The sequence below is a fragment of the Pleurodeles waltl genome, chromosome 4_2, assembly GCF_031143425.1.
Source record: "Pleurodeles waltl isolate 20211129_DDA chromosome 4_2, aPleWal1.hap1.20221129, whole genome shotgun sequence".
NCBI lineage: Eukaryota > Metazoa > Chordata > Amphibia > Caudata > Salamandridae > Pleurodeles > Pleurodeles waltl.
In genome coordinates, this window is record NC_090443.1 from 421990834 (window position 1) to 422014086 (window position 23253).

General features: G+C 41.5%; 1 protein-coding gene across 8 annotated transcripts in view; it reads left to right on the top strand.

Moving 5' to 3' along the window:
• The window catches only part of WIZ (WIZ zinc finger), a 688842-nt gene that overhangs the window by 43021 nt on the left and 622568 nt on the right, over positions 1 to 23253 (top strand). The window lies entirely within an intron of this gene.

The window sequence follows — 23253 nt, forward strand, 5'->3', positions numbered from 1 at the left end:
GTTCTTATTCAATAATTTGCCTTCCTCTTCGTGCTTATCCTTCCCCTTCACGTTTATCCTTCCCCTGGAGCATACCCGCTTTGCAATCTACTTGGATGCTTGGCTTTGTAGCCTTCCACTTCTCACTTTTGGAAGCTACATTTTTCTTTTTCGATAAGCTCTTCAAGTGACTGCGTGTGTTTTCCAACTCTTTTGCATGCTTCTCCCCTGCCCCCATGCTCGGCCTTGCTCTTCTCTGTATCACATTCTTCCTTGGCTCCCTGTGTTGCTGTCTTCCTCATGTGCTTCTCGCTGCCTTCATCTTTGCAGTCTCCCTCTTGTGCTCTCCTTTTCCCCTCCTCCCGGCTTTATTTTACTTTTATTTTTCCCTATTTTACGGTACCTACGTGCTCTTCCGTTGAACTCCTCTGCCCTTGGGATCCTTGTTATTTTTTTTATTTTTTTTAATTACTATTTTTTGGGCGTTGGAGCCAGGCTATGAATTGCTGCAACCCCCTCTCAAAATCTCTAGTAAATTGTATTATGCACAGTTAATTCAAATTGTAATATTCACTCCAACACCCCATAATCTGACTAAAGAAAACAAACCCAGTGTTTTATAAATTAAAAGCCCATTCCCACTTGCTTTCCGAAATAACACTTGGTGGTAAAAACAACTTCCTCTAGAAACATTGCTAACAAGCCTCATATGTAATATAACTGAGTATTTTACCACCAAGCAGATTTAGAAAGGGCAGTCATCAGCCTGAGAGTATTTTTCTAGCAGGATCAAGTCACTTTTAAGATTGAAATGCTTTTGACAAAACATCCTGAAACCTCACCAAGAAACACGTTTTCAGTAATTCATAGAAAACCCATTAAAAGTAAGGTGTTAAAATAAACCGTGAATAAATATTTTCCAAAAATAGCGTAGCATGGTAGAAATGCATTAGTGAGTACATGCTAAAACCACATTAAAAATGAGGGCACGGAGATTCCTGATCGCAGTTTTAAACACTGACATATTAGCATCTTACACCTTTTGCCCCTAGAGGAATTCAGAATAAGACCATCAACGCTTATTCAAAAAAACAGTTAAAAGACCTAGAACAAGATTTAAACAAATTGATTCTCACAGGATGTCAATGAAATGAATAGCTAGGAAGCTTGAAAGTTCAATGTCCAACCATTTGGGGACATTGACCATGATGAGAGTTCTGAACGGCCTAGTCCTTCATAGGCTTCCCTCAAAAACTTCAGAAATCAACTGTGTTGATTCTCTCTTTAATGAACCTTCAATCTTTAAAAAAAACTGAGCTTTTGCTCTGCGTCAGCTTCATTTTTTTTATTTATTTACCAATCCATCTTAGATGTGAAAAAAAAAAAAACGGGTCAAGCATCATTCAGTAGGCGAGCATATGCCACTTTTTGCCTTATAATGATGCTGACTTGACTGAGAAGTGTGATGGGACCCTGCTAACCAGGCCCCAGCACCAGTGTTCTTTCACCTAAAATGTACCATTGTCTCCACAGTTGGCACAACCCTGGCACCCAGGTAAGTCCCTTGTAACTGGTACCCCTGGTACCAAGGGCCCTGATGCCAGGGAAGGTCTCTAAGGGCTGAAGCATGTCTTATGCCACCCTAGGGACCCCTCACTCAGCACAGACACACTGCTTGCCACCTTGTGTGTGCTGGTGGGGAGAAAATGACTAAGTCGACATGGCACTCCCCTCAGGGTGCCATGCCAACCTCACACTGCCTATGGCATAGGTAAGTCACCCCTCTAGCAGGCCTTACAGCCCTAAGGCAGGGTGCACTATACCACAGGTGAGGGCATAGGTGCATGAGCACTATGCCCCTACAGAGTCTAAGCAAAACCTTAGACATTGTGAGTGCAGGGTAGCCATAAGAGTATATGGTCTGGGAGTCTGTCAAAAATGAACTCCACAGCTCCATAATGGCTATACTGAATACTGGGAAGTTTGGTATCAAAGTTCTCAGAATAATAAACCCACACTGATGCCAGTGTTGGATTTATTACAAAATGCACACAGAGGGCATCTTAGAGATGCCCCTGTATTTTACCCAATTGTTCAGCGCAGGACTGACTGGTCTGTGCCAGCCTGCTGCTGAGAGACGAGTTTCTGACCCCATGTGGTGAGGGCCTTTGTGCTCTCTGAGGACAGAAACAAAAGCCTGCTCTGGGTGGAGGTGCTTCACACCTCCCCCCTGCAGGAACTGTAACACCTAGCAGTGAGCCTCAAAGGCTCAGGCTTCGTGTTACAATGCCCCAGGGCACTCCAGCTAGTGGAGATGCCCGCCCCCTGGACACAGCCCCCACTTTTGGCAGCCAGTCCAGGGGAGATAATGAGAAAAACAAAGAGGAGTCACCCACCAGTCAGGACAGCCCCTAAGGTGTCCTGAGCTGAGGTGACCCCTGCCTTTAGAAATCCTCCATCTTGATTTTGGAGGATTCCCCCAGTAGGAATAGGGATGTGCCCCCTCCCCTCGGGGAGGAGGCACAAAGAGGGTGTAGCCACCCTCAAGGACAGTAGCCATTGGCTACTGCCCTCCCAGACCTAAACACACCCCTAAATTCAGTGTTTAGGGGCTCCCCAGAACCTAGGAAACGAGATTCCTGCAACCTAAGACGAAGAAGGACTGCTGAGCTGAAAAACCTGCAGAGAAGACGGAGACACCAACTGCTTTGGCCCCAGCTCTACCGGCCTGTCTCCCCACTTCAAGAAAACTTCAACAGCGACACGTTCCACAGGGTCCAGCAACCTCTGAAGCCTCAGAGGACTACCCTGCATCTAAAAGGACCAAGAACTCCTGAGGACAGCGGCTCTGCTCCAAAGAAGAAACATCTTTGCAACAAAGAAGCAACTTTGAAAGAACACACGTTTCCCGCCGGAAGCGTGAGACTTTGCACTCTGCACCCGACACCCCCGGCTCGACTTGTGGAGAACCAACACTACAGGGAGGACTCCCCGGCGACTGCCAGCCCATGAGTAGCCAGAGTTGACCCCCCTGAGCTCCCACAGCGACGCCTGCAGAGGGAATCTAGAGGCTCCCCCTGACCGCGACTGCCTGCTTCTAAGAACCCGACACCTGGTAAGGACACTGCACCCGCAGCCCCCAGGACCTGAAGGATCCGACCTCCAGTGCAGGAGCGACCCCCAGGTGGCCCTCTCCCTTGCCCAGGTGGTGGCTACCCCGAGGAGCCCCCACCTTTGCCTGCCTGCTTCGCTGAAGAGACCCCTGGGTCTCCCATTGAACTACATTGCAAACCCGACGCCTGTTTGCACTCTGCACCCGGCCGCCCCCGTGCCGCTGAGGGTGTACTTTTTGTGCCGACTTGTGTCGTTCCCCCCCCCCCCCCCCCCCCCCAGTGCCCTACAAAACCCCCCTGGTCTGCCCTCCGAAGACGTGGGTACTTACCTGCTGGCAGACTGGAACCGGGGAACCCCCTTCTCCGTTGAAGCCTATGTGTTTTGGGCACCACTTTGACCTCTGCACCTTACCGGCCCTGAGCTGCTGGTGTGGTAACTTTGGGGTTGCTCTGAACCCCCAACGGTGGGCTACCTTGGACCCAACTTTGAACCCTGTAGGTGGTTTACTTGCCTGCAAAACTAAAAAACACTTACCTCCCCCAGGAACTGTTGAAAATTGCACTGTGTCCAGTTTTAAAATAGCTTATTGCCATTTGTGTGAAAACTGTATATGCTATTTTGCTAATTCAAAGTTCCTAAGTGAAATACCTTTCATTTAAAGTATTGTTTGTAAATCTTGAACCTGTGGTTCTTAAAATAAACTAAGAAAATATATTTTTCTATATAAAAACCGATTGGCCTGGAATTGTCTTTGAGTGTATGTTCCCCATTTATTGCCTGTGTGTGTACAACAAATGCTTAACACTACCCTCTGATAAGCCTACTGCTTGACCACCCTACCACAAAATAGAGCATTAGAATTATCTCTTTTTGCCACTATCTTACCTCTAAGGGGAACCCTTGGACTCTGTGCATGCTATTTCTCACTTTGAAATAGTACATACAGAGCCAACTTCCTACAGTCATCATGCATGCATATGCCAAAAATGACTCAGACTCGTCGTGGCACCTCTTTTTCTGTTTCTTTCTTTTGTCTGTTGGCCGTTTTGAACAGTATGTTTTGGCGATACTGTAGAGCAAAGCCATCGTCAAAAGGCATTGGCAAAGCCAATATTTTAAAAAAGTGAAACTTGTTTGTCTTTGCTAGTGCTTGTTTTTGTAGAAAGGATTTGATGTAGACCGTCTTGCAATAGTCTGAGAATGCGCCAAACTCCCAAGAATTGTCAATGATGGCATTTGTCCTTTGTGCTGGCTGCTTATTATTTATAAGGATATCTTTGAAAATGTGGGCTGGACATGGACCTCTTGGTGTCCTTAATGTGCCAAAAACTTTAGTATGATTGGCAACGTTATCTGCAGCAAGAGAGTTGACGATGAGTTGTCAGTGTATTAGAATGGTTTCAGAGATCAAGGTGATCTTTTTCCATTGCATTATATTTTTCCAGATTTTGGAGATAAAGTGGTGTAGTAGGGAGTTGTATGGTTTTTGTAAGTGGGTGGTTTTGTAGATTGATGAATTCCTTGATTCCAAATGGTCAATCATATTATTGAGCTCTCTCAGTTGGCCAGAAAGCTTCAGAGATGCCCTGTGGGAAGTGAAGCATTTTTTCGTCTTTCTCACAACAGCTTTAGAGATTCTAGGGTGGTATTGGTGTCTGTATTTTTCTTAGGTTTATTTGTATTTTTCCATTGCCTTTCCATAGCTGTTTTGTTTGATTTTGGGAGATTTTAACTCTGTCGTCATTCCACCAGTTGTCTGAAGTTGTCAGACCGTTGTAATGGGCTTCACTGGAATGAGATAAGTACAAATGTCAGCCAGATGTTTGATCTGTTAAACTGAGATCATTGGATTGCATAAAGGTGATGTAAGTTGGGGAACATAGAATGGGCACTAGTTGGGTTGGACATGATCTAGCAGTTGTTCACGGCACTGTGCTAGGACAGTTGTTTTTGGTGGGTAAGAGAAGTGGAGGTTAATGTGATCAGCTTAGGTAATGTTCTTATTTTGGTTCACCGTGATGAGTTTGAGGAGCAAATATTGCTTTAAATCTACATACAGATGTGTGAACCTGTGATGTTCTGAATGAGGTTTTGCGACTCCAGGTTGGATCGCAGGCATTAGATTATAAACGGTCCAAGATTGTCAAGCCAAGTATTGACATTCCTAACTTTGTTTTTGGGTGACCTCAGACACTAAATCTATTAAGAGTCCACAAAAGCAGGATGGTGTGGTGGTCTGTCGATGAGAATGAATGAGGTTGTGAGGGATTATGTAGATGAAAATCGGGCAGCAGAGAGTCACATTGTCGAATCGTATAGTGTATGATAAATTTGTAGTTATTTCTGTGGACGAACACTACACCTCCTGCAGTCTTCTTTGAAGTGCCGCTTCTCGTGAGGATTTTGTCACCTGTGGGTAAGGATTTATGTAGGATTGATGCTGGTCATCGCCTAGCTAAATTTCAATGATAAAGATCAAGTCAGATTATAGTCTGAGATTATGTTATCGTATTTTACAAAGAACTTGCATTGATGAGGACACTAAGAAGTAGGCAAGTGGTTTTAAAATCTATATCAGGTTTTGTAGTAATTAAGTGGGTTGGGAGGAAAGGAGTGTAATAGAATTACTTGGCGTCAACGCGGCTGAATTGCGATATTAAGGTGTACAAGGAGGGGGGGGAAGTGCGTGAGAATAGGGGAGGGTGTGAAGCAGTGCAGGTGTATTTGAGTGAATACGGTACTGTCAGTCCAAGAATTGAAAGATATGGAGGTCTTAGCCAAGTAGTCATAAAAGCAGCCACTTCTTGCAGAATCACTGGGCATCTAGTTAATCATTCATCCTGCATCATTTGTTGGCAGCAGTCCTTTTGAGTAGCCACGTATTCCTGGATTTACAGAGTTTGAATGGCAGCCTGGATTGATGCTTTCGAATAATGCTGTGTACTGATTTGAGGCATTGACCTGGGCACCTCTTTCTCGGGTTCCATATTGGTCCATGTTTCTTGTAATCTGGTGCTTTGTTAGAAGATTGGCAGAGGGTGCAGATATATTTGAGTTAAGGAACACGAGGAGACATGGTATGCAGCAGTAGCATTCCAGTTGCAGCCTGAAGTCTGTGCAGTGGACAAGATAGTGGCACTGCAGTAGAAGAGATGGTGCAGTAGCTTGTTCATTGAGGAGCAGATCTGTGCTCCATGAGCCCACGCTGAAGGCACTGCATGGCTTTGGCTACCGGAGGTGACTGCATAGAGGAGCTTCAGGTAAGACCTTGCAGCCATTGGGCGATAAGCCTTATTACTAGGCCATATGAGGGATTATGGAATGTCATGGAGTAAAGGTCACGAACTCTGCCCTGCCCCTTTGACTAAAGCCCATGGGGCTTTGTGGCGAACAAGGTGAAGGGGCTGCTCTTGAATGCCAAGATTGGTCCTATTGCTACATGAGTTTTTGGGATACTGTTCCCAGGTTGCCTACCTCTCTTGTTATGTGAGGGGCACTGAGCCACGCAGACCATGCTTTAATTTTTACTTGCCAATATCTCTTGCCTTTCCCACTTAACATGTCAGGCAAATCCGATCTTAGAACCAGTGCTGCCCTGTGCCTTTTTTCCCTTCCATCTTGACAATTGTGACTGGTGACCTTTGAGAGCTGTCACTGGCTAAGTCCATGTGTTTGCTGAAGAATTGCTTCAGTAGAGCCTGGATGATCTTTTCAGCTGCAGGTATGTAGAAACTAATAAAAATGAAACAATTGTTTCTTGTTAGGCACTACTGTGTCAAGATCTTCGCAATATGGACATTATGGACATTATAAATGGAACAGAGGGCCATGTGCCTGAACTGGGAGACCGTCATGAAACTCCAGATTTACATTGCACACCCTCTCTTGATGTGTTGATACACTTGATTGTGACACACACTACAGGCATGCTGTCCATAATACCCAGCTGAACCCCAAGCGTTTGATCTGCTCACACTGATGATTAAAATAAAATATATACCCTGCTGGGTTGCCAACTGCCTCTAGGTATGGCTAGATGAAGATGAGTGTCAGATTTTGGTGTAGATATATCTCAGGCCTGTTGTAAATACTGCAGTAATCAGACAGTGCTACTCTTCCTAAATCCAATGGGACACAGTGTTACAGTCCAAATGTATACACTGTTTATAATATATTCTGTCAAGAATGCATATATTTGATCCCATGCTAGGTTGTGAAGAAGTGTCACACCCCACAGACTGACTTCATCTATCTTGCTTGGCTCTGACTGTTGTCCCCTATATCCAAGGTGATGGAACAGGTGACACAAGACTCTCTGTTGCTTGCTATGCTAGGCCATGTGCAGGATTTTCCAGTAAAGGTTAGGTGCCTTGTGGCAATATTACAATTGGCCAAGGTTAGAGTAGCTCTGCATTGAGTGTGTAACTCCTGCCCAATAGGAGAATCATGGTTGAAAGGTGTGGCTACACGGCATACCAATGTAGAAAACTGTCTCTCACCACAGCCTGAGTAAAGAACGCAGGGGATATTCAGGGACCCTTCAAAGAGCATCTTAACAGTGAAGATGGAGATTAAGAATGAGAGGGCTTGAGTAATGACACTAAATAAGCATGGTAGCCGAAGTGAGTAGGGTAGGTAACAGTGATGCCACAATTGTGGGCAATTGTAGTATACTATGTCGTGTTCTTTCTTTTGAGATATTATATTAATTCTTTCGCCACTCTGAAGTGATCCTAACATTAAATACGCCTCACCGAACTGTTCTAAATCTGTCGTCAATGCAAAAGTATGTGCATCTGTTAATTGCTTCTACATGGCCTGGCTCCTGATGCGCCGATGTTGTGTTTTGCTCTGAATGTCTGTGTGGCCATGACAGTGCTGCCTTAGAAGAAGTTTAAGGTGAGTGTTTGCAATTTTGCCTTACGTCCATGAATGTGCATTTCTTTCTGTCATCGCTCTATGTATGATGCAAGGGAATATAATAAAATTGTTTGTTTACCGAAAAAAAGTTGGAGGTAGGTTGCTGGGCCCAGAAGCAGCGAGGAGAAGGTGGGGTGGGAATTGGAGGTTGTGGCGGGTGGAGGCAGGAGTAGAAGAGAGGGGAGAAAGTACTTCATAGGAGGCAGCCGACGTGCAGGTCTGTGAGGGAGGGAAAGCACTGATTGGTAAGGACTGGCTACGCATGCCACTCTTGCAGCTGGACCTCTAAGCACACATGAGTGACTGCTCCACAATCCAACCAACCGTTCAGAGGCAGGCAAGGAAGGGACATTCATACATTTAATGAAATACAGGTTATGTAAATGGTAGCAGAGTAGTAGTATTCCCAAAGTAACCTCACTGATTTCTAACATTATGCACATCAAAACACACTATTTGTGGCTTTTCATCTGCGGAGTACTTCGATTCCTTCTTAGCACATGGAAAACGAACACACACTGCACAGGTCCGAGACTAGACACTGACAGCTAGTTACAAGCCTGCAAAATTTCTACAAGTTAAATGGAAAGCTATGGAAATTCATGTACTTGCTACTTAAGGTCAGACCGGGTCGAACTTCAATAAAGCGTCTCTGTATTATGAGAGGACTAGGATTTCGAAGCCTGTATACCTTAGAAGGTATCTAAGACTTGTAGAATACTGCTGTACCACTGTCCTCATCTATGTGTCCTCGTATGATTCGTTCATGCAAATGAAAGACTGCTGTATTTGCACTCACATGTCGATATCTTCACAGGTATTAAATGCAGTTGTGAGGTTGCACTAGTCCTAACATCTTGATGCCTTGCTTGAGATTTTCCAACGTAATTGGCAAAGACCTTTATGCCCTATGTCGGCAAACTCATTTTTATTTTTATTTTTACAATTTACAGTGATGCTGTGGTTGGTGTAGTCTTATGTGATGTAATCCGTTTTATATCGTTCATATGTGTTGTGTCATCTGAGAGGGGTCATGAGCAATGCTCCGAGGACTGTTGACGATTAGGTTTAAAATGAATGTGCCTTTGATCTTTTTTTTATAGTACTTTTTTAACATTGGTTATTTAGTAATATTATCAAACTACTATCATGCCTTAAATTACATTTCTTAACTTTTTTTGCCTTCACATGGCCGTATTTGTCAGTGTGAATTTGGATGGCCTGTTGGTAAAATCTTGTGGGAAGAAAGTGCCTCATTCAATCAGATTAGAGTGTTGCCTAGATTTGCATATCCATTATGACCACCCTTACCTTTCATCAGTTTAGGAAAGAGAAAAATAAATTGTACTGCGGCTGTCTGTTACTTACGAGGTTTAATGTGTGAACAAGCATTTGCAATGCAATAGGTCTCAAATATTTCGAACAAGTTAATTGTAATCTATTGACAAAAGTGCCCACGAGCAAAAACAAAAGGAAAAATGAGTGGAAACTGAGAAAAGATGACATAACAAAATAAAAGAAAGTTAGTTTTCAAAAATAAAACTTTGCAATTTTGTGTGTTCTGATGGGCACATTTTAGCCAGTCATAAGTCTTCTGTTTGCCGGGCACTGGAAGTTAAAGATAACAAAATAGTACCTTAATCAAGTCTGGAACAGCGGACATGCACTAATTAAGTTGAAATCAATTAGTGCTTGATCCCTGCTCCACACAAATGATGCCAGGCGTGCCTTGACGAATTACAAGGCTGTAGAGAGGAATGCTATGAAAACCAACAAATGGTGAGCGACAGGTGGGCTCCAAGCCTTTTACTGAACAAAACAGTGTCTTGCATGCACTCAGACTCGACTCTAAAAAAAAAAACAAAAATAAATAAATAGAAAGACACCTGAAATTGTTTAGTTTGTTTAGCTGTTCCAGCCAAACCACTCACTTTTGCCATGCACTCCAGATTGTATTTGTAATAGTATTTGTATACCGCTTACTACCCCTGACATGGAGTTGGAGCGCTTTTTGATGAGTAGCACTCTACTATGGAACTCAAAAGGATTAGTGTTTGTTTAGTATAGGGAAATATGAGTACGGTATTAGTGTTAGTATAGGGAGGTATGAGTTAATGTGACCAGAGGACAAGTGAGTCTGTTAGTTTACTTACATAAAATAATGGAGTGATAGAGGGAGGAAGAATTCAGAAGTGTTAATTAGGAGATCGTAATAGTAAGATGAGGTTTTGGATGAGTAAAGGAGAGGTGGAGGATGGAAAAGTCTGTAGATAAGGATTAGGGGGATAATAGTAGTTAAATGGGGTATAAGAGGAGTCAAAGGAGAGATAAATGAGGTACAATTTAGTAGGGTTGCTTGGGAGATCATAGTCGTGAACTGAGGTTTCAAGTGAGCTACGAGAGGTTGAGGAGGGCAGAGTCTGGGAAGGGTTTTTTGAAGATCATAGTAGTAGAATGGGTTTGGGATGAGTCGGAAAGTGGAGATAGAGGATAAGAGGTACAGGGTGACGGTCAGGCAGAGTAAAGCTTTCAAGAGAGTAAAATGTTTTTTTTTCTCTTGTATAGTAGGATTAGCGTAGTAAATATATAGATACATGATTACATAATCAATGAATATGATAAATTGAGATATAAAGTTGTATCGTATAAACACAGGCTTTCAAGAGTTACAGTATTTGAAGTTTATTTGTGTACTTTTATAACCGTATTTATCTTTCCTCAATTTGTCAATAGTGAAATGCTTTTAGATAGTTGATATTTACCTATTGTGATAGACAAAATAAAAATAGACTCCTAAGCATCTAATCAAGCAACTTATATAGCAACTTTGCAATGACCTATGAACATGTCAAGAGTAGAAAAATATACACATAGATGTAAACATACACATATACATAATGTATATACACATGCATACACCTACACATACAAATATACATTTCATTGAAGTAAAATATACATTTGCTAAACGGGGCCTAAAGATCATGTATATATTTTAAGATAAAATAGTTATATGTATTTGTACAAACACATACATCTAGATCTATGCACATAATCAAATTATAACATGTTGACATATACGAGGATATGCAGTCGGTTGATGTTTGAGTATAGAGGTTATGTAGGAAAGAGCCAACTCTTGAATAGTCTTCTGAAGATAAAATAATTATATGTGGATTTTACATTTGGGGGTAATGAATTCCATAGTTTGGCTGCCCAACCGAGAAAGATGTACCACCTATTGTATTTTTCTTGTATGGCGGTGTTTTGAGGTGAGGTGCCAATTTTGAGCAGAGGTTTCTTTGTTGAATATATTTGGTGATTTTATTCCTGATGAATTGCGGTCGTGTTCCATGTATTGGTTTGTGGGTGATGCAAAGCAGCTTGAAGGTGAATCTTCTGGCAACTGGTAACCGATGTAGGGTCCTCAAGGCATGGGAGATGTGGGCTAGTGCCATTACATGTAGGAGGAGTCTGCCAGCAGAGTTCTGAATGTTTTGTAGTTTATATATAGTTGATAGATATGATCCATGGTAGAAACCATTGGCGCAATCTAGTTTAGATAGTACAAGAGAGGTAGTAGCCTGCATCTTGTGTGGAAATCAAAGGTGTGGAAGATGCGTTGCTGAGTTTTCAAGGTGATAAAGCTTGAGCTTGCTAATTTGTACACTTGGGCATTTATTGTTAACTTGGAGTCCATGGTAATTCTAAGGTTTCTTACTTCCTTAGATAGTTTAGGAGGTGGCCCAGAGTGGTCCATAATTTTTCCAGTCACACGTGAGTATTTCTTTTTGGAAGCATTTAGTCTGAGATTGCTTCATGTCATCCACTGATCAACGGCAGCTGAAGATTTGTGAGTTTTCAATGTCTTTGGGGCATCTAAGTTTAAGGAGTATTTGTGTGTTATCTGCATAGTAGTTGCATGTGAGTTGAAATTCATTGATTTTTGGTAATGACATCATCTATATATTGAAAAGCATTGGTGAGATAATTGAGCCTTGAGAGGACCCCTGTTCTTGTGAAGTAGGGTTTGGATGAGCAAGGGGGAGTATGGATGACATAATATCTGTATTGAAGATAGGATGTGATCCAGTCGAGAGCAGTCCACTCTATGCCAGCTTCAGAGAGTCTTTGTATTAGTGTGTCGTGGTCAACTGTGTCAAAGACAGTTGAGAGGTCCAGGAGAAGTAGTGCAGCAACTCCATTGTGGTCTATTATGTTTTTGAGTTCAGGCCATATTGCGATGGTGGCAGATTCAGTGCCTGTTCCTGGGCGGAATCCAGTTTGGTAGTATGAAAGTATGGAGTTATCGTCAAAGAATTGTGTCATCTGGATGAAAGCTGCTCTTTCTATCAGTTTGCCAAGGAAAGAACCATTTGTAATTGTCTGTAGCTGTTGGGGTACTGCAAGTCCAGGTTTATTTTCTTTTATAACAGACGTATGTATGCCTTTTTAAGAACTTCAGTAAAGACTCCAGTAGTTAAAGAATTATTGATGATTCTTCTTACGGGTGGGCAGCAGAGGTAGATAAAAGAATATTCTCGAAGTTGTGTGGCGGACAAGGGTCAGAAGGGCTGCTGGAAGGCCTGCTTGCTTTGACCAGATCTGTAAATTTACTTTGTGATATTTATTTGAGGGAGTGCAGAGGCTGGGTCAGCTTACTCTTGTAGGGGATTTTTTGGAAATGGGTCCAACATGCCTGCCTTGGTTATGTAAGGATTTGCCAGTTTGTCTGTGAAATCTTGACTAATGTGATGAGTTCCTTCCATGCATTTAGGTTTGTGAAATTCGTTGAGACTTTTATAAAATTATTTATTTGCAGACAATAGCATTTTGATGTGTATATCCTGTTAAGTTTGCCTATTTTTTTAATGTTGTTTGATTTGAGCTAGGTTCGTTGCAGCCTTCTGATTTGGCGTATTAACTTTTTTTAGTTCTGTATTTCTCCAGGGTGCTTGTTTTCTTTTGTCCTGTTTAGTTTTTCTTGATGGTATTAGGATATCAGAAGCTTCCTGTAGCCACTTGTAAAGTTTTTGAACAGAATTTGTTTCTAGATGTGTGTTGTCAGTTAGTTGTGTTTCTAAGTGTTCAAAATCGAGTTTGTTCCATGGTCGATACGTGGATGTCTGTAAGGTGGTCTTGGGTGTGTTGATGTGTGGTGTTTTATGTTAGAAAGTTACCAAATGGTGGTCTGACCATGTGACTGGTGTGAAGGTTTGAACAGTAACTAGTTCTGGGTTTGCTAAAACAACACCTAGGATGATTCCAGCGATGGGTGTGGGATTGTGTACAATCTGATGTACGTTCAGTGTGACTAGGCCAGTGATGATAGCTTTTGGATGAGGCATATTGGGTTTGTCACACTGAATGTTTAGGTCCCCAAGAATGAATAGTTAGGAGTATACTGTTAAAAGGTTTGAAACTCTGTCTAGAAATGTGTCTGGGAATGTAAAATTGCTAGGAGGTGGTCTGTAAAGGAGGAGGAAGTTACAGAAGGAATTTTGTATAGGGTTGCATCTGATGAGGAGGGCCTCACAACTGTGTATAGAGATGTGGTCTGTTTTGCTGAGATTTATTGCTTGTTTGAATATACCAGCTAGTCAACCTCCTTTTTTGCCTACACAGTTTTGTGTGAAGGTTTGATAGCCTGGAGGAACGGCTTCATGCAACACTGGGGCCGTGTCATATCTCAACCATGATTCAGTTATGAAGATTAAGTCAGGTTGTGTATCAGTGAGTAGGTCGTAGATGTGGTACTTGCTTTTAGAGAGTGATTTAGCATTTATGAGTAGGCAGTTTAGAGACTGTGTTTTGGTGGTGGTGTGATTTTTGTTTTCTAGCGGAGTTATCAGTTTATTTTTAACTTGTAGCAGGTGTGTCATTAGTGTTGATATTAACTGTATGAGGGTCACAATAATGTTTTTTTTTTCTATATCGTGTTCCTCTTCTAGCAGGTTTAGAAGGCATTTTGTTGGGTCTGCGTGTGTTGGTGGCGAAGATGGTGAGTTGTGTTGTTTTTGTTGAGTAGCCTTGTTATGTAATAGACATGGGAATGCAAAATTGTGAAGACTGGCATGTTGTATATCTGGTTTGCGCCTGTTTAGGGTGGAAGAAGTATGGGGTGGTGGTGGAGCACATGGGTCAGATTGTGCAGCTCTAAATTGTGCAATGGATGAGAGGCGGGTGAATTCTTGTTGCTGTGTTGGGGTGTTTGTGGTTGATGTCTTTATAGAATGTGAATGTTGGAGTAAAGTTGGTTTAGAACTTGCATTATTTGTGTAGTCTGGAGGGTGGCAGCGTGTGTGACGGAAAGTATTTTGAAAGTGTTTGTGATTTTGATGTGCTGGTGTGCGTGTGTGTTTTTGTTTTTGTGGAATAATGAGAGGAGATATGGATGTAGTGTTTTTTGTGAAGGATTTGTGAGTTACTGCTGGTGAGTGATATTTGAAAAATATAGGGGGTGGTGTTGTGTTTTGGAGAAGTGTATGTTCTAAGTAGGAGGGGATGGATAAGAGTTATGATTGTATTAGATTTGATCACTGGAAGAGGTAATATGTGTGGTAGATTAGAGTGTAAGAAATCTATAGTTGCGTGTAATTGGTAAAAAAGAGGAGGAGGGTGTTTGTGGATGGTGTTGTGGAAGGCTGAGTATAGGTTTTGGTATTTGAAAAAGGGATCCCTTATCAGTAAGTAGAGGAAAGAGCTTGTGTTCTGTATGAATATGGAGTGTGTGTCTGGGTGCATTATAGTCCTGTATAATATGGCTGTGTGTTGTGTTTGTAATTTGTAGATGTGTTAGTGGTATGGGACAGAGTTGTATTTTGTGTGATAATAAATGTACCATAGTATTGTAGTTGGGATAGAACGGAATATAGGTGTGGTTTGTGCAGTTTTGTAGTGGTTTTTGAGACATTAAGATCTGAGGGGAAACCCTAGCCTTAAAGCCAATCACATCACAAATCCTAAGCTTTTAAGTCAATAGAAATACTAGCCCCAACAGCCAATCACAACAAGAAATGCAGCAATCTATAGAAACCTATATAAAGGCCAAGTTACCTTAAGCCCAGGCCTCTGTGGAAGGTATGCGAGAGGAGCCCCTCCACTCAGAATCACCCATAATACAGACCGGCACAGTCCACACTTCCAAGCCAGCAGACTGTACTGTTAAGGCAAGGGACAAATTTGAAACCACTGAAATACTGCTTGTCTCGCACTCAAATATATCACTTTTTCAAGGCAAAAACAAGTGGTGCATATACTTTCCAAAAACAGATTAAACCATAGAGCAGAAAATATTTTTTTTAGCAAATGAAAGAGTAAACAAAGTCTGTGGTCTTACTGCTTTCCAAGATTCTTGCTCACTGGGCTGTATTTGAATGCATAGAAGCTGAGCTCACAAAATGGAGGTGGCTATCTTGGGGTTCCCTCCACAAACTTAAAGGCCCAGTGTAGGTGCAAGAGCAAGCTCAGGTTGCCTAGGAGCTAGAGAGCCAACCACCAAGCCTAGTCCCCTGTGGAAGGGAGGAGGGAGGTGCTCCTCTATTCATAATCTTCTTTGATCTAGAAGGGCATAATCCACACTTCCAAGCTAGCAGATTCCACCTTTCAGGCAAGGGACAAATCTGAAACCACTGAAATACTGCTTGTTGCACACTCGAATAGATCACTTTTTCAAGGCAAAAACAAGTGGTGCACACACTTTACAAACACAGTTTAAACTATAGAGAACATTAAGCAGCCTCATAAATACACTCTGGTTAGCCACTGAGGTGTATGGATCCCTTTTTAAACTTGGAGGGGGAGCAGAGGGCGGTAGCTCAATGCAGTCTTAGCGAAAAACTAGGAGGAAAAATTCAAACAATCACAGGTAAAAAAAAAAAAAGCAGTTTAAAGGCACCAATTTGCAGAAAAAAACAGGGAGCCAATTGTAAACAGACACTAGTAGGAAAAAACACTTTTTAATTTTTTTTTTTTACAAATAACAAGAATACACAGAAAGTCTGTGGTCTTACCACTTTCTAAGACTCACTGGCCTGTACTAGGGTGCAGAGAAGCTGGGCTCACAAAATTGAGGTGACTGTCTTGAGATTTCTGCAACAAATTCAAAGGCCCAATGCAGGTGCGAGAGGAGGTGCGTGGGAGCTACCGAGCCAGTCGCCAAGCCCAGGTTCCTGTGGAAGGGAGGAGGGTGGTGCTCCTATATTCAGAATCTCTTTAGAGACAGACAGGCACAATCCACACCTCCAAGCCAGCAGACTACACCCCTCAGGCAAGGGACAAAACCGAAATCACTGAAACATCCCTCATTGATCACTCAAATACACCACTACTTCAAGCCAAAAACAAGTGGTGCATCCACCTTATCAAACACAGTCCAAACCACAGAGCAGATCAAGCAGTCTCTCAAACACACTCTGTCTGGCTAGCCACTGAGGTGCGGATACCCACCGCAAACCAGGAGGTTCTGGGGGTGGTTGAGGGGTGGAGTGCGATAGCCCAATGCAGTCCCCATGAAAAACTAGGAGGGTAAATTCAAACAGTTACTGGCAAATAACAGCAGTTCAAAGGTACCAAACCTGCAGAAAAACAGGGAGCAAAATGCAAACAGACACGGGTAGGAAAAAACACCTCTCCTTAAACAAAAAGAATACGCTCTCCATGACTCCTGCCCACATATGTTGATAGAACTAAGATCGTATTTGATGTGCAGCTACGTTAGAAAGGACCCCTGCTTGGTCAAATATTGAACCAAAATTTGTATATTTAGATGTTTGAATTAAGGGTCCAAATCACTGTCAGTAGTCTTTACACTACTTTGAGAGCATTATTTACAGGGGTCTCATTGAAAGACAGAAATACTGTTTATGTTGGCTTGTTCTAACTAAGTCTAATTAAGTGGACTAAGTCCACTTTTTGAGAGAAACTAGGCTGTATCGGAAAATAAAGTTCAGTTGTGTGTGAGTGCCCTGGTATGGGAAGGAGGTAAAATCATTTTAATCAGTATGGTCCTATTCCTTTTACGTGAAGTGCAGTGGGAATTTGGTGGCAAACCGTTTCTCCTCCAGCTCTTCTCTTCCTTATTATGTTATGTTGCCTTTGTGTTTTTCAGTGCGTATCTACCACTTGATGACTCAAGAGGTCAACTCAGGATTGGGACTGGGGTTACAGTTTGTACCTGGAAAGACACGGACTGCGGCATAGGGAGGTGTCCTCTGTATGAAACACAGACCTGCTTTGGTTGGAATATTGTGACCTCTTAGCATCTCCCGGCCACTGATTTGTCCCTGACGCCTTTGCTTTTTTTTTTTTTCAGTTGTGGGAATAAATTCTTCCTTATTATGAACTTTTGTGCCACAGCGCTCTTCCTGTGAAATTGGCATCCTTGACAACATTTTATGACACGGGGTTGCGGACACCTATAACTCGAGTCACTATTGCAATGAAATAAGCACTCGCATGACACATTTGAGAGTGCTTGTATTCTCACATCACCCACGACTACTGTTGTATGTGTAAACTGTTGTTGACATACACATGTTCTACATTTATGTTAATTGATTCGAGGTTTGCTCACACTCGACCTTCCAGGTGCATGATGAGCATAGCTAATGGCATTTGAAATTATATTGCACTGATTTGATGACTGCATGTGCTGTTGGCATAACCAAGAGACACAGTTGGTACTGTAATTTCCTTTTCAGATCAGAATTGGACTGAGAGTATATTTTTCTAGTTTCCAGTAGAGCAAGAAAGCACTGCCCAAGGCTAAAATGTTGCAACATAGAGGACACATTTAAATGACTGTAATATTTCCCTATCTTTTTAACCCTATTATCGGTGGTAAAAGCACTTAGTCTGCATTTGCCTCCTGCCTAATTCATGTGAATTTCTAGCAAGTGTGAATCATAGTGGCAATCTCCCCGTGTCTTGTGCACTCATTACATTTGTGTGTGGTGCATTTTTTGACAAATAGTCGTCCTTATGACACGCTTTGAAATAACACCCCTTCCTCCTTTTATGAGGTGTTCAGTGCTTTAGGCTAATTTGACAGTTAATCAAATATTTGTAGAGCACGACTTATCACGGGGGGGGGGTTCTCAAGGCCCCATATTGTGGCTATAGTGAGTCCACTTGTGACTATTACACGTTAAACAAGCATTGTATTCTAATGGCGCACTCTAAGATCCCATCTCTTCTCCGTGGTATTAACTGTTAAGCCTTTTGAGTTATCTTACTTTTCTTAGAGGTGTATAGTACGGGTTTCAGTTGTTGCTTGTGCGTGCTTGGCATGCGCACATTGCAGATTATAAATGCTCATCTTACAGTGATGTCATTATTGATGTCACTTACGATGTTTCAAATTTTATCAATGATGATTTACATGTGGTCATGAGTATTGACGTGTTTTAACTTCCCAATTTCAGGAGGTTTTTCAGTTTTTTTTGTGGTCATAACTTCACATGTGGTTCTTAAAGTAAATCCCTAAGTGTTTTTTTTTTATTTAATTTTTTTAATTTTATTACTTTATTTTTTAACATGAGTTAATGTATAATGATGAGAAGAAATCCTAACTCACCACTGAGTTTTTCGGTGCATTTATTTTGCTTTCATAATGATACACTACATTTCTGGGGAAATAATGATGATGAGGACCAAAAAAAAAAAAAAAAAAAAAAAAAGTGTTTTAGTTGCCACATTTTTACTATACACATAGACTGAAACAAAACCCTTTGTCTATTTAAATGTTAGGTATTAGGGGGTTAGGTGCTTTTTTTAAGGAAAATAATTTTATGTGTTTTAAGGCTGAAATATATGTTTTTATCTTATTCTTATTCTTTTTAACCTAATTTATATTTCCTTTTTCATTCAATTGTTGGTTGTTTTGCTTTTATGGTTGAAAGTAACCGAATAAAGCTATGTGTTGGACTGATACACTACATTTAAGTTCTGTTTAACAAAAGATTGCTGCACCCATTACTGCTGGTCTGGCCTTCAACCATACTGTGTGCCCACCTTCTGTGGGGTAAGCTCTGCTGTGCAGGCCCTGGTTAATGATAGGGTCCTGAGCTAGCTCCACGGTAGACAATAGTTGCATTGCTGTTTGTAGTTGCACTGTGAATGTTTTTGTTTCCCTTTTCAGGATTCGCATAACTAATTTTGCAAAATAATTGTAGATCTAGCCACAAATTTGCAGATTTGCTGATCTGAATTTGGATCTGTGACTCCAAATAAGGAAAAACTGGGGCTTTATTTTTGGTTGTATGTGTCTCTGTCTCTCTCTGTCTCCCTGTCATCCTTCCTGGGGGATAGAGATGCTTCCCCACCCCTTTGATAGTAGTTCCTCCGAGTGATTTTGTTTTAAGGCCAGTTTTGCTGTTGCGAATAGTAAAGCTTCCTATTGGAGTTAAAACGAAACCAACCACTTCTACTATTTGATTTAAATGTTTCCTAAGGATAAGTTAGATGGCGCCTAAGGTGAAATCAAACCAAAAATCCCTTCTCATTGAAAATCGAGACAAACGTAATTGCGCAGCAGCCATCTGCTACTGTGTAAATTATCTTTTCATCTTTGTAAAACACTGAAAGAATTTAAATAAGAGCTATTTGTTGCGTCATTGAGAGAGTTCTTATGGAAAGTTGGGTGGATTTTTTTTTCTCTTTTGTTATGCCTGTGTATAACTTTAAGGTTTCTCTTATTCATCCTGTTAATCTTGACCTGTTTAGCAGAACACATCCCATTGGGGACTAACATTTATAAGCAACTCCTGCTTATTGGGCATTTACAGAACACTTGACCTCTTTCCACCTGTTGATTCTACACTTGTCCTGTAAATATTAGTAACCTACTCTTTATGCCTGTCCTGTCAACACTTAAATCACTCACTCTTTTCTTATATTCTCACACAAATAGCACTCAGTCGTGGAATACCCGAGTGATTTTCATAAAACTCGACTTAAAAACAGACTTACCACAACACTCTTGATTGACAGTTAACCTGTCGTTGATTACTTGTTCTGTACACCTATTTCTTACCAAGAACACCTGTCTGTTTTTTATTTTTGGAACTGTATTTTAAATTAGACAGTACTTTAACAGAACAAAACAGTGTGTCAATGGCGACAACAGGTTCAGAATCATCCTACATATCCCCATATAGTAGTTGCCCTTGAGAATATGTTGATTTCTCTTTTACATCCCTCCCCAATTCACGCTCAGAAGTCATCCTGTAGCTGTGTTTTGTGCGGGTAATGTTTGTGTCCAAACATTTTTATAGTTTAGAAGCATCATTAGTCAACACATCTAGGAAGAACAAGTGTGGCCATGGCCAATTTCTGAACTGCTTATCATATATCCCTGATAAGGTGCCTGCAGTATCTACAATGGGAAACAGCACTTAAGGAAAGTTGGGCAATGCCTTTAGTTCTGTGGGGATGCAGAACTGTGCAGGTGAAAGTGTATTAGTGATGGAAACAACATTTCCTGAGCATTTTGCAGAGTACTGTTAACAGACGTTACAGGCATCCTCTTAGGATCTAATACAGCTCATGTATTAATCAAGTAGGAAACCAGGATTTTACTTCTCTTATACCCTGTGTCTCAGGGTGAAGACTCCGATGTCGGGAGTTTTACTGGTGAATGAAAAAAATACTTGCTTTGCATAGTCTGTGGGGTTCCCCTGAGGAGGAACCCTTATTCACACAAGGATGTATAGAGCGATTGGTGTTAGCTACATGCTCTCCTCCCCATTGGTATTTGAATTGAATAATATAATCTTTTGGGGAGCTTGTCCTTGTGTGAAAGGCCACCAGACTATCAGCTGGTTTTCTATTCTTTAGGATCATATTGGTACAATCGAACTCAGAACCATGTGTAGATCGTCTTTTTTAAAAGCTGTTAATATCCTCTCTAATGACCGACTAACAGTCCCTGACATGTCGTATCCAATGTACAACCTTGTTTTTTAGTGGGTCCTCATCCTTCTTTCTTGAAAGGGAATGAAGTTTGACCACATACATTTGAGGTAATTATGTTATTGTTCCCACTTGGTAGGTAGGCTCTGGCTACTCGTCCCAGTCTACCTGACTTAAAGCCAGGGTTATGTAGCAACTGTTCTCCAACCTTTCTCTGGTAGCTAATTTTCCTGCTAGTCAGGAGGTTCTCTGTGCAGGGCCTCTCATTTGTCCCCCTAAAATTTCCTTGCACCCTCTTGAATTACCAGATGGCATATGGGGCGTTGTAGAATTCCCAGGTGTGTTTTTCTCGCCTTTATCTCTAATATTATTAGGTTCTGCTTCTGCTATTATCAGTTGTTTAACCATATTGGTTAAATGCAATTCCATGGTCTTAAGACTGCTTATCTCTGCCTTAAAGTCATTAATCAACTCTACAGATTTGTCTGAGTGGGGTATGGGCAGTTCTTTAGATTCCCTTTGTCCCCTGGCTCATGAGGACCTTCCAGAATAACCGGGGACCCCATTGGCGTTTGTAGTTATCAAAAGAGATTACTACCCACTATGGCTGGCTCTAAAGGGGGTTCTCGTGGTGGATTCAAGCAGTGGGTCTGTAACAGGTTCACCCTTGTCTAAAAACTTGCTAGCTGTTTTCTTTTTAAATAAGCTGGGAAGTATGTATGAAACGTACTTTGCTTTAATGGCTGGTCTGCCCTGGGTCCTATTTTGTGGGCTTTTGTTGCCTATAATAATCTTTTTCTGTCAACTTTTCTATTTTATTGAGAGTACATTTGTTCAGTTTCTTCGTCACCTTAACAGCTCCTTGAACAAGTTTGATAGATTTGCGTTACCCCATGTCACCTCAAATCAATGTTTACCAATAGAATACAAATAAAGGAAAAAAAGAAACTCGTCCTTGAGTTAGTTAGAAATGCATTTTCAAAAGTGGCAGCAGACGTTAGAGATACCACCAATGGTAACTATTATACAGGGAATGCAACAATTGGTACTGATAGCTGCAAAGTTACTGTGATTATATAATACATTCTATGTCCTTGAGAGATCAGAAACAGGGTAAGAAGAAGCAGCCTACTTACACTTCTCCGCTGAGCCTTAGCTCAAACAAAATGAATTGTGGTACATGTAGTTGTTGCAGTCCCTTCAACTGATCCAAGCATAAAAAAAAATCCTGGTTTGAAATAAAAATGTATAGTACTTTAAACCAAGAGCCAAGGGAGTGGCCTAGCATGGCCTCTTCCAGTCTCTGGCTGGCTCTGAAGGGCCCGCCCTTGGCCTGGTTTCCTCTGGTGCGGATCCAGTGCTGCAGGATAAATAGAGTGTGCTTTTGAGTGCTTCCTGCCAGAAATGGTCCCAGGTCACTCCTTCTCTTTGGCTTGATTGTTCTTGGAATAGATAGTCCCAATCAGGGTCAAAGCAGCAACACAAGTGTCCTGTGCTGCAGGATAATGAGTTTGCTTTTAAGCACTTCCTGCCAGCGATGATCCAAGAGCCCTATTCCTTAGCCAGATGGTTCTTGGGCAAGAAGTCAACAAGTGCCCCTCTTAGTTCTAGCGTGTGATTGAGAGAGTGTAATTTCCATGGATTCAAGCATATACATCTGAATTGTATGATATTTCAGTGTTATACACAAAAGAGTTTTGAAGTCAGTGGTGGAGTGTTCACGTTCTAGCTCAAGCAAAAGTTGTGTGTAAATTCATTATGCCAAACACACTTTTGAATTCGGGAGACAACTAAATCTGTTTGTAAACACCAAAGCTAGCCATTGACATATGCCTTTTTAAATTGTTTTGATATGTTTTCTGTAGGCATCTCATGTATCCAGAAAAAAATCCTAATAATAGCCATTCCATTTACTCATGCTCACTCTCTGCTGAGACCTGTTAGATTTCCACTACACCGGTTCAAACAAAAGTGATGTGTTTTCACATTATTCGTCCTTTAATCATCTTTGATGTTTCATGGGCCCTTATCATAGGGTGAGATTTGACAGAGGGAGTTTAGACATGGGTTGGACTCCAAGCACTTGGTCAAGCATAGTGCAGATGAGCAATTGCACAAAGAACATCAATAATATGGGGCAGCACACCTAAAAAGCTGCTTAAATATCGTCCTAGAAAAGACTGCCAATCAGTGATTGAAGCGCTAGCACAGTTTTTGATAATGCTGCCCCTAAATTTAGATGAATATTTTAGGAGCTGTCCATGTTTTATTGGCTGCAACGGTTTCTTAACAGTTACACCTCAAAACCTTTCTGTACATTTTTCCCCT